Below are 12,141 nucleotides of genomic sequence, written 5' to 3'. Positions count from 1 at the left end.
CTTGCAAGCGTGTAACGACGAGCCAACCGCCGGCCACCTAGGCTACACCCGCACGTTGGCTAGAGTACAGCGCGGACACTACTGGCTGAAACTACCGGCGACAGTGAAGCACTATGTACGGACGTGCGTTGACTGCCGGCATCGTAAATCACCCCCTGAAAAACCAGCCGGTCTACTCCACCGTCTTCAAGTGCCAAAGACACCTTTCAAGCAAATTGGCATGGATCCCCTGGGACCATTTCCGACGTCTACTGCCGGGAATAAATCGATAATGGTCGCCACCGATTATCGAACTCGCTACGCGGAGACAAAGGCTCTGCCCAGGGGTACCGCCGCCGAAGCAGCTCGGTTCTTCGTTGAGAACATTGTCCTCAGGCATGGCGCTCCGGCACTCATTATAACTGACCGAGGAACTGCCTTTACGGCCGAGCTTTTGGAAACCGTTCTCCGCCTCAGCGGTACCAGTCATCGTAAAGCGACGGCCTATCACGCCCCAAACCAATGGATTGACGGAACGCCTCAATAAGACAATCGCCGACATACTCTGTATGTACGTGGACGTAGACCACAAGAATTGGGACGAAATTCTTCCCTACGTCACGTTCGCCTACAATACGGCACAACAAGACCACTCGCATGACGCCTTTCTGCCTTCTTCATGGCCGACCAGTGACAACCATGCTAGATGCCATGCTGCTCCCGAATGCCGACGGCGACGATGTCGATCAGGACGCCGAGGAATTCGCATAGCGCGCAGAGGAAGCTCGCCAATTAGCGCGTGTGCGCATCAGAACTCAGCAGGAGGCTGACGCACGACGCTACAATCTTCGCCACAGACATGTAATGTATGAACCTGTCGACGAAGTGTGGGTCTGGACGCCTATTCGCCGTCGTGGACTCTCCGAAAAATTATTACTGCGGTACTTCGGGCCCTATGTTGTGCTGCGATGTTTAACCGACGTCACGTATGAGGTGGTGCCGGACGGGTTATCGACATCCAAGCGACGCCAGCAACAAGTCGACGTCTTCCATGTTGTACGAATGAAGCCGTACTATTCGGACCGATCTTGACCTCCTACTTCCTTTTGTTACCATCGAGACGATGCTTCCTGAGGAGGGGGGCAAATGCTGCATGCAAGAAGACGCCAAAGATGAAGACTTGGTCTACGAGCGCGAGGCAAGAAGAAGAAGAAGCTGAAGTGCACAGGGACTTTTTCTTGTTAACCAATAAGCCGTTTTACCTTCAGCTCTCCTCGGGGTTCTACCGAGTCCTGACAATATAAAATAGCTCTAGTTTTAAAACGACTGTTAGTGAGAGTGGGCGTGAAGGAGGGCCGACGGTCTGAGGAGGAGGGCGAGGAAGGGCCGGATAACTTTTCAAAATTAGGGCGAGGGTGAGGGAGGGCCAAGGATTCAAAACTGAGGGTGAGGGAGAAAAAGTAAAAATTATGGCATTTGCCTACTGCGCATCACAGGGTCAAAGTATAACCAAAGAGTTCTACAGGGATGTCCTCCATCGCTTATTTGATGCTGTGCGGCGCAAGAGACCGGAGTTGTGGACAAGATGAAATTGGCGCATTCATTACAACAATGCTCCTGCACAATCCTCGCACTTGATTCAGACTTTTTTGCAGAAAAACCAGACTCCTCTAGTTCAACAGGCTCCTTACTCTTCTGATATGGCCCCCTGCGACTTGTGGTTGTTTCCCACAATCAAGAGGCCATTGAAAGAAGCGCGATTTCAGACAAGAGGGGACATTATGGCTTCAACGAAACCTGAGCTAAACTCCATTCCGAAAGAGACCTTCTCGGAATGATTCAAAGAATGGCAGCACCGCTGGGAGAAGTGTATGGAGTCCAAAGGAGACTACTTTGAGGGTGATTAGGTTTCCAACGCTCCAGTTATGCCTTTTTTTTTCTTCGACGAAAGATCGGATACCTTTCTAACAGACCTCGTACTTGCCGACCAACTAAAAATCAGGCAGTGAATTTTCCATGCTCAGACTACCACGGAGTAACGGGCGAATATTCTGGTGTGTATTTTGTTCTCAAGTGTACGGCAACCAACATCGATTTCTTTCTGCTTGGCCGGGCCTACCAGGGCGTGACGTAGCTAATTGGTCTTGTGTTGCGTTAATTATTAGTTTCTCAATGTCCCGTAATGTTCTGTTCCAACCGATAATGTCCCGTAATGTTCTGTTCCAACCGATCATTTCTGCTCTGTACTGAAACAATATAAGCATGAATTCACACAGGAATGTGCTGGCGTAATTTAATTGTGAACACATTTTTATATGGCGGGTGATAAGGGTGCTAATTTTTAATTCAAAGGGCTCTCTTTTGCAGATTCTCAATCTTTATATGTTCTTGCGCTACTGTTTATCGTTGTAAACTCTGTGAACTTTTTCTTTCAAAACGATTTAATAATGTAAGGCACACCAACAGCCTTCTGTACATGAGTTAACAAAGGTGTGTGGGCGCGCGCGTGTGTGTTTGCGTGTGTTCGTGTGTGTGCGCGCTCGACTGCTTGTGCGTGCGTGCGCGTGTGTGTGTGCGTGCGTGCGCGCGTGTGTGTGCGTGTGCGCGTGTGTGCGTGTGTGCGTGCGTGCATGCGTCAGCGCGTGTGTTTAAAATATATGAATACAAGGCTAGTTCACTGAACGTATTGAATTTAACCGGGCCTGTCGAAAGATTACTCCTGTCTGGGCTGCTTTGACAAAAAAAAATAATGAAGGCAGTTAGTCGAGCACACACAGCTTTTCGCGACTTGTTCTGTCCGTGAAGCTTTGAATAGGGTGATTTTTGAGGCACGGAGAAAAAAACATCATCATCATCAACAACCTGACTACACCCACTACAGGGCGAAAGCCTCCCCCACGTCTCTCCAATTAACCCTGTCCTTTCCTCTGCCAGCTGCGGCCACCCTATGGCTCCGAATTTCATAATCTCATCCGCCCGCCTAACCTTCTGCCGCCCCGTGCTACGCATGCCTTTTCTTCGAATCCAGTTCGTCACCCTTAAGGACCAGCGGTTATATTGTCTTCGCATTACATGCCCTGTCCAAGCCCATTTCTTCCCGTTTATTTCGGCTAGGATGTCATAAACAAGCATTTGTTCCATAACCCACTCTGCCCGCTTCCGGGGACTGTACGGCCCGCCTAAAGCTCACGCAAGAAAGTTGTATTCCTAAGGTCCACTACAAGAAACTTGATCAGAAATTTACAGGCCTGTTTTCAACTGCTTGAACCAAACTTCAGTATGCTGAGAGCAGTGTGACATTAAAGATGATTATTCTATGTTTATCATAATGAAACTCTTTAATTAAGCTAGCACGTTCCCAGAAAAAAATTAGGGAGATTTACATTTATATTTTATTAGCAATTCGAAGAAGCGATAAAAAATATTCCTTGTGCCATTTTGTAGATTAACCTTAATAAGAGTTTTCGATCAAACAGTGTGCACTTCTGGGGAAGCATGCACTTCAAGAAAAAAAAAGCACCAGAAAGTAACTTGGTACGCAAACATGTATTCAGCTTTGCCTAGAAGGTCCGAGTTCCGAATCCCGAACTGCACAGCCTGCTGTTACTGTCTGTTTTTTTTTCCTTCGGCATAAACTACGACGGCCAGCACTATTGATCTAGACGCAAACAAAAAACTAATGTATCTTCACAACACAAACACACCTGCTGTTGCTGGGCATTGTGAGACCGAAGCGAACGTTTACTTCCTGCCTTACAGCGCACATAGCCAACGATACCCACGAACCTTTGGAACACTGCCTATCAGCATTTGTTTCAGCCGACTAATTTGTGAGCAGTGTTTTTGTGTGCGCTCAAAAAATACACTCCTTTTGTTCGCGCTATACGGGGAAACCAATCCGCAATCCAGGGTCGTCCAACGTGGTTTAATGGTGCTCAAATCGCTTTTACCGCCTGTACAGCTCTACTAGTAATAGTACTGATAAACACTTAAGCTCACGAACCCGTCGTGATTCCACTCCTCACAATCAGTCAAAACCAATGAAACCTGGTCTATATGCTTTATTTTACATTGGATACTTTGTCTTTTTTTACCTAAACCGTGAACGCTTGAATGATGTGTGCGCTACAAGAGTGCGACTGGTCAATTCTAAGCGACGGTAAAGAAACCGTCGCTAGAGAACTCGCCAGCCAAATGTGTTTTGCTATACTGAAAACAGTTTGTCATAATGTTCCTGAATACAGGCCTTTCTAAACAAGGAAAGCAGGCCAGATGACCTGTGATCACGTTTAATGTAAAAAAAAACGACCGGAATCAATTACTCAAGCGGTGCCTTTATTTGACGAAAAGTACTAGCGGATCTTAGGCAAAAGACAGTGATATACTCTCTCTAGTTTTTGGCTTTTGCCTTTCACGCGTTGAATGATCCTGTATCGTGCCACATACGAGCACAATGCAAGGGTAAACAAGTGATAATTGAAAAAATAATACTTCACAGCATTACACCGCGGGCACTTACCTTCGCAGTATGAAAATACTTCCCTCAGAAATCACCTCGTTGTATACCTGGTGGCCTTGTGATGTTCATCTTTCGAATTGGCTGCACGCGGTTGCCTCGAAAGTTTCTCCATCGAAGCAGATCAATTCCCACTGTCAAGCATGTGCGAACGTTGCGACTATCAATTCCATATTCTCAAGTAATAACATATACAACGCTAAAGACGCAAATACTCTTGTGTTTTTAAGAAATGCCGCCTTGCTTATAACCAGCATAGATTTTTTTTTATTCCTGAGGGAATGTACAAACAGGTACAACGGCTTCTAACTAAACGTAAATTTCACTCATTTCCAAGTTTCAAACTAAAAAACTCTCGCATTATAACTGCTTTTAAACTTCTTGTGATTCGACGCCTATTCCTGGGTGCAGTGCAACTCTAAGAGGGCAACATAACTTCGTCATTTCCAATACGGACATTTGAGAGGAAGAGTTGTTTGCTTCACACAACACACAAATCTTGCATCAAAATTTGATGTACCCATATACAAAGCTAGTTTTGGCGCATAGTCATGTACGGTTGGCAGCACAGTAATAACCCAGAAGTCCAAACAGTGTAAATGGATGCCAGTCATAGCCACAAAAAGAAAGAGAAAACAAAGGAGCAAAATATTGAACGACACTGTAGAAATCCTAAAACGTGTTCGGCGAAAGCCTGTTGCCATCCGACTGACTATGCGCATGCCTTTATTTTTACATGGCGGCACCCCCAGTGGAATGGCCACAGGCTTTCGTCAAACGCACTTCAGAACTTTCTAAGTGGCTTTCAATTTTTCTCCAGTTTGTTATTGGAGGAATCTGCCTTCCTGTGGCACTTCTCTGAATCGCTTGTCGTGGAATCACTAGGCCGCTTGGGAGCCATCCGACTCACTGGAATGCAAGGAGACCTGGAGAAGGCTGACGAAGGGGTGTCGCCACGCCTGCTGGTGACGCGCGCACTGGCTCCATCTGGTGCACGAGTGACGTCACTGTTGCTATGCGCAGTGAGATTGGAAAGGGTGACACAGCGCGAGCATATATTTCTCTCGTCTGAGGGGGTGGTCGCTGCCCTTTGGGTGGGGGGTTGCTTGCGCCGCCACCTGCGTTGCTGAGGTGGTTGGAAGATGTGCGCCCATGCGTGAGGGAGAGCCCACAGCAGGCACCGTTCCAGGCCAGGGACAAACGGACGCCGGGAGTATAAGCCATTAAAGGCTTTCGCCTTAAAAGAAACATTGCTTCTTGATTCTGTGTATTATCAAGAAAAAAAAACATTTTTACGGCGTATTGGGACAATTTACACGTCCTGAGTACATCTTTGCGCAGGTCCACACGGACGAATATGAGCTTGCTTTTCAAAAGCAGACGGCCCGCCCCTAAGCACTCCGTACAATTTTATTCTCTTACACACGCTTCTGCAAATTGTACTACAACATCCAGCAAATATTATGCGCATATTTCTGCGTTCTCATCCTGCAGCTTCCCGAATAAACTACGCCCTGTTACGAGGTAACACAGGCGTAGACGTCGGGAAAGAACTCGCGCAAAAATAGTTTACGCGAGTCAACGCTCAGTGCAGCTTTCACACAAGGATGCCTGCCTCAGTACGGTTCTGGGGCTGGGATCGTACCGGGAGCTTTTACGCTCCGCTTATCTCGTTTCTCGCCCCAAAGAACCAGAGGTGTAATCTCCCTCGCGAAAAATTTATGCGTCGCAGAACGTGAGCGAGTGCTTGAGAACCGAGATAATGTTCGCTTTATTATGTTCTTCCGTTTTTAGGGCGAAGAGAGAGAGACTTTGACTCAAAGCTACGAAGGAGCATTTCGCAGCTATCACAGAACTCACACCCGCTGTGAATGTTCTTGCTATAGCTTCTGTCTCTTGTGCCTTCTATTTACAAGGAAGGATCATTCACCTGCCCTGAAGTGTTGTTTCCCTTTCAAAGTTTCAGATAGGCGCATGGCTTTCTAAGTACAGTCTTTTGCATTACTAGAAAAGTGCGCGCTTTATGGTGGTAGTTGAAGTAACTTTTGTTCGAAAAATATTTCTCGTCCGACGTATTTTATTTCGTGGAAGCCAGTCGCGATGTTTCTTTTTGCAGAAAAAAAATGTGATTTTCTCCTGACGCGCAGAGAACGCCACAGCGCCAGGCTCCCGTAGAGCAACCCTAACGCGTTCCTTTTTTTTTTTTTGGTACCTCTGATATCTCAAACGAGGAAAGAAGCTCTTATGCATGCATTACGTCTTTAGAAGAAGGCAGGCACTTTATGACAGTTTATATGGGCACCTTTCTCAGCTGGCACTTCAAGCTGCTCCTCTTTTCTGTCCTTTGCATTAACTTCATTGCACCGGGAAGGGGAACACGTATATGGGCACATAATCCGGTTATGGGACTGTAAGACGCAGTTTGCTCAAAACTTTTATAATTCTCGCTTTTTGACCATCAAAAGATGAAAATTCAGGCAGCGTGTTTATTAAGTATGCCTAAAACGAACTCTGAGGTAAAAGTTTTTTTTTGGTTCTGAATTTACCTTTGTCGTCTTGACACTTTGCAACGTTTATGGGGGGGGGGGGGGATGTGCATGCTGCAACCCTGAACTGCTAAAGGGAAAGTTGTGTCGGCAGGTTTTGTCTAGTTGATTTTGTTTAGGGCGTTACAAGTGCATTAGCAGAATTCGCTTTTTACATTTTCTAGACGCGCCTCATATCTTCTAGTTACTGGCAAAGCTTCTGTTGCATAAAGCTGTTCGGGAGGTATAGAACTTTTACCAGCTTCCGGACATGGAGCAAATGCAAAGGTAATTATAATGCAAGAAGCATGACCCATTCCCAAAGCTGCCGAAGACTGTTGGAATACTGGAGCACTTTTGATTTCCCTACCTCACTTGAAAGCTATTATTCCTGCGGCAAATCCATTGGCCACATTGGTCGCCCTGAAAGCAGACCACATAATATTGCGCACTATCGCTAGCATTACGGTTAGCAAGTACGGGCTTATTTTCTTGTGAACAATTCGCACTAAAAGACCTGGAGAATCCTCAATTCAATTAAATTTATTTTCCAGAGAGATTCTTGCTGGTTTATATGCAAAAAGTTGTTCTTGACAGCTTGGCAACGACCCACAAAACCTCTTAGGTTAAGAGCATGGCACGTTAAAATTAGCATCGGCGAGAATTCCGGTGTCGAATATTGCCTAAAGTAGTATATCACCTGCTTGCGGTGACGTTAAACTTCAGTATTACTGCATTAAGATGGCCTATGATGCATGCAATGCAACCTGAGCAGGAGCCAGCACAACCGGCGCCTCAACTGTTTTGAAATGCTCAGTTCTTCTCGTCCGTTTCGGCACAACCTAACTTACTACAATGTTAACGAACATTCAGTCCTCGAGGTGAAGAGCAAACATAGGACAGAATTTCCGTCCGTAAGAGACAGCTGTGCCGTGATGAGGCTGTTATGAGGCAACAGAAGGTGCTTTAGATGCGTAGCTCATGACGGAGCCCTGAACTGCAGTGTCAGGGAAAGGATGAAGAGAGCGAAAGAGTGTGATTCGGTGACAAAGCTCCGGGCTGCGTCGGAATATCGTGATCATCATCAGCCTGACTACATTCACTGCAGGAGAAAGGCCTATCCCATATCTCCCCAATTATCCAAGTCCTGTGCCAGCCGCGGTGAACTTACTCATGAAATGCGCCCTAAACAGGAAACAGCACAACCGGTGCATCAACTTCTGTGAAATATCGTGTTCTCCTCGTCCGCTTCGTCTCGTCTTAATGGCTGTCGATTTTAACGCGCTTGCAGTACTACGCTTCGCTTGAGACCTTCTATGTCTGAATGACATGCACTCGCACAGCACCCCAAACAAGCTTTTTACTGTGTTAGTGACAGATGTATCATTTGCCAAAACGCCGGCTTTGTAGCTGTGTTCTTGAGGCCGAATCCTCAGCAATGGAGCGAAAGGAGAAAACGAGATGGGCTGGAGAAGAAGGACCTTCTCTTTACTCATGGCTATGAGCAGGAATAAAAATCGACGGTGGCGCAAACAGTTCAGCGTCGCTTCCGGGTGCCTTACACTGCTTCGTCACCGCTACATGTTGATTATAATGGTGTCCTCAGGCTCATTGGCACATATCCTCTCGCACTTCGATCTCGATATCGTCGTAATCATCGTCTTTCATCGGTTCCTTCTGCGCCGAGCATATAAAGGCTAAATCCTTTGTTGGCTCATGAGTTGCGTGGAAAGGATGTGTCACGCTTTCACAAATCCATAGCCAATCCCCATTTCAACCTTTAGCCATTCAACTAGCCAATCTTTAATCCAACAAGGCAATCCGCAATCCAATCCAAAAGATAATAAACCAGGGAGCGTTTAACAAGAAAAATAAAGGAAAATTTGGGTTTCCGTGTGATAAAATTTTTTCAAGCCCACTTCTTCCTCTTCGTGTCGACTATAGGATGTCATTAACCCGCGTTTGTTCGCTCACCCACTCTGCCCTCTTCCGGGGACTGTACGGCCCGCCTAAAGCTCACGCAAGCAAGTTTTATTCCTAAGGTCTACTGCCAGAAACTTTATCAGAAATTTACGGCGCTGTTTTCAACTATTTGAACCAAACTTGAGTATGCTTCTTGTAAACCAGCGCAACGGCTCGAGGCCAAACAGAAAGGGACAAAACACAGCGCTGAACTAACAACAGAATAGTTTTATTCAGGGCACCATGCAGTGGTTAAATACACGCTGGTATCGCAGAATAACGAAAAAACGGAGAAAAGCAAGAAAAAATACGAAAAAATATCGTTTCAAACCCTAATCATTGTGATTGTGCGAAAGCTTTGCCGAAGCACGTAATCTATGACATTAGGTATCCGTGTTCTTTTTCCGAGATAGCAACAGAAGAGGTGCTTATGCATTGCGTACCTATCCTCACGATTTCTGATGTCTCAATTATCTCCCTGGTGAGCTGGTCTTTGCATTTTGTGTACAATTTTACTGCTCTTGAACAATGGGCGGCATGAGCAATCACGGCAGTGAATCCCGATGTGGCGGACGGCATCCTTCACGTTATTGTTGTGCTCCTTAATTCTTTAATTTAAAACACCGACCAGTTTGGCCAACGTATGATTGACCACAAGACAGAGGAATTGAATATACCAAGTTGTCTTGGCACTGAACATATTTCTTCTCATGCTTCTTCGTGCACACAGGAACATCGCGACGTGCTTTGTTTGGCCGATTTACACGCGCACATAAGCTCCTCAACTTTACAGGGGCTGAAAACACAACATTTACTCCAGCGCGTATTCCTATTCTTTTCAAATTGTGCGATAAAACATGAATGTAAGGAATTATGAATAAGTTTTTTCCTCGGCTGACTTGGTTGGCTGCAGCGCCAAGTTTCAGTAGCAGCGGCTGTAGCGCCAAGTATGCTCAAAGCAGTGTGACTTTACAGATGCTTATTCTAAGTTCTCCATATTGAAATTCTTTTATTGAGATAGCAGTTTATCAGAAAAAAATTAGGTAGATCTATGTTTCACTTTATTAGGAATTGTAAGAAGCGACAAAAAATATTCCTTATACCATTGCTTGCATTAACCTTAACTACTGCTCTTAACAAACTACTACTATTAAAATTGCGCAACTTAACATTCACCCCAAAATTATTACGTGGATAGAACACTTCCTTTGTCATCGTTCTGAGTCTGTATCTTGCAACGATCATATTTCATTTTCTAGTGCAGTCATCTCTGGAGTGCCTTAAGGCTCGGTTTTGGGTCCATTTCTTTTCATTTACATTAATGACTTACCCAGCACATTACTTCTAACATGTATCTATTTGCCGATGACTGTGTTGTGCTCAGAGAAATTACTAGTGACCAGGATGTTAACACGTTACAAACTGATCTTAACGCTATTTTCGATTAATGCAGTCACTGGCTCGTGTCACTTAATATCAATAAATATAAAGTCTTGCGCGTATCCCGTAGAAAGTCATGTCCAGCTGCTTACCTTCTTAATAACACTATCCTTGAGTCAGTAACAATCTTACCTCCACCTTAGCGTACATATTACGTCGGACCTAACATGGTCCCTTCATATTATTCATACAATATCTAAAGCCAATCGAATCCTCGGATATCTGTGGCGTAATTTTTCTTCTGCCCCCGCATCACTAAAATTGCTCCTTTACAAAGCATTAGTCCGCCCCAAACTTGAGTACGCCTCCTCTGTATGGGACTCGAGCTGTGCTAAGCAAATTAACTGACTCGAATTTGTTCAGAATAAATATATTCGATTCATATTTCATAACTACAATCGGACTGCCAGTATCTCTACTATGAAACAAACCTAAAGACTACCGTCACTTGCCTCTCGCCGCTATAATTCTCGCCTTTGCCTTTTTTCACCAAATATATTTCCATAACGCCCCCCTGCGCAGTGAACTAATCTCTAATCCGTCCTATCATTCTACCCGCGTTGACCACTCTCACAAGGTTGGTGTTGTCTCTTGCCGTACTAATGCCTGTTCCCGCAGTTTTATTCCCCGCACATCCCAGGATTGGAACCGCCTTCCCTGACTTATCGCCACCACTCAACACCATCATCATTTTAAAAATGCAACAGCTAACATTGTATATTTAAGAGCCAAATCAACGTGTATTTTTTTATTTTTTGTTGCGTTGCTTGCTTTTGTTTATTGTGTTACCATTTTAATAACTCCCCTCTTTAATGCCAAACAGTCCTGAGGGTATTATTAAATGAAATGAAATGAAACTGTTTTTGGTCAAACAGTGTGCACTTCTGAGCAAGCATGCACTTAAAAGAGTGAAAACACCATGCAACCCCTTTTTTAAAACAGGTATTTAGTGTTGCCTAGAAGGTCCGCGTTCCGAATCTCGATCTGCACAACGTGCTATTACTGTCTGGTTATTTTCCTTCCGTACAAAATCTCCGACGGCCAGCAGTATTGATCCAGACGCACATACAAAACTAATGTATCTTCACTCCACAAACACACCTGCTGTTGCTGGGCATAATGAGACGGAATTGAACGTTTACTTCCAGCCTTACACCGCGCATAGCCAACGATACCCACGAACCTTCGGAACACTGCCTGTCAACATTTGTTTCAACCGACTAATTCGTGAGCACAGTTTTTGTGTGCGACCAAAAAATACACTCCTTTTGTTCATGCTATATGAGGAAACCAACCCGCAATCCAGGGTCGTCCAACGTGGTTTAATGGTGCTCAAATCGCTTTTACCGCCTGTACAGCTCTAATCCTAATAGCGCTGATAAACACTTTAGCTCACGAACCCGTCGTGCATCCACTCCTCACAATCAGTCAAAACCAATTAAACCTGGTCTATATAGTTTATTATACATTGGATGCCTTGACTTTTTTACCTAAACCATGAACGCTTGCCTGATGTGCGCACTAAAACAGTGCGACTTGTCAATTCTATGCAACCGTCAAGAAAACGTCGCTAGAGAGCTCGCAAGCCAAGTGTGATTTCCGGTATTAAAAACACTTTTTCTTAATATTCCAGAATACAGACCTTTCTAAACGAGGAAAGCAGGCCAGAGGACCTGTGATCACGTTTAATGCAGAAAAAAAAAAAACGACCGGAATCAA

This window comes from Amblyomma americanum, chromosome 8 (genome assembly GCF_052857255.1).
Source record: "Amblyomma americanum isolate KBUSLIRL-KWMA chromosome 8, ASM5285725v1, whole genome shotgun sequence".
Taxonomy (NCBI): Eukaryota; Metazoa; Arthropoda; class Arachnida; order Ixodida; family Ixodidae; genus Amblyomma; species Amblyomma americanum.
Note: the sequence above shows the minus strand (reverse complement) of the source record.